At 32.0% G+C, this 485-nt stretch overlaps 1 protein-coding gene across 1 annotated transcript in view; it reads left to right on the top strand.

The window, feature by feature from the left end:
• The window catches only part of LOC119585577 (replication factor C subunit 2-like), a gene marked incomplete at its 5' end in the record, with an annotated part of 11,540 nt that overhangs the window by 4,191 nt on the left and 6,864 nt on the right, over positions 1-485 (top strand).

Genomic DNA, 485 nt, shown 5'->3' with positions numbered 1-485 from the left:
TGGCAGCATTGGGTTAATGATGATATTAACTTTATATATAACTTGTTAGTAGTGTCCCAGAAGCTACCCTCACTCTATCCCCCCTATATATAAATTATTTTCCTCTTTTTCTAACAGGTACTGTACTTCTCAAAATAAGGTCACTTATTTTTTCAAAGTTGACCAATTTGTTTGGTTTCATCAAAAATATTTTGCATTCTCTAGCAAAGAACTTTATTCCCTGGGATTTCATTTATATTCGAAATTGTATGTGAACTCAAATCCTTTCAGTAAACAATATTATGAAAGTAAACTTATATTTCTAACAATCGAGTAATCACATCCTTTCGTCTGTAGCTAAGGAAGTGTTTCCCATATATTCAATTTGTTAATTTAGCCTTTAATTTCGGTGTAAGTTGTGGGAAAGCACATCTTGAACCATTTCTGAAAGGCAGACTTCTTTATTCTGTTCATCATCTGTTTATTTTGTAGTGTATTTGGTGGTG

This window comes from Penaeus monodon, chromosome 20 (assembly GCF_015228065.2).
Source record: "Penaeus monodon isolate SGIC_2016 chromosome 20, NSTDA_Pmon_1, whole genome shotgun sequence".
Lineage (NCBI taxonomy): Eukaryota > Metazoa > Arthropoda > Malacostraca > Decapoda > Penaeidae > Penaeus > Penaeus monodon.
The sequence above is the reverse complement of the archived record's forward strand: the minus strand, read 5'-3'. Positions and strand labels throughout refer to the sequence as shown.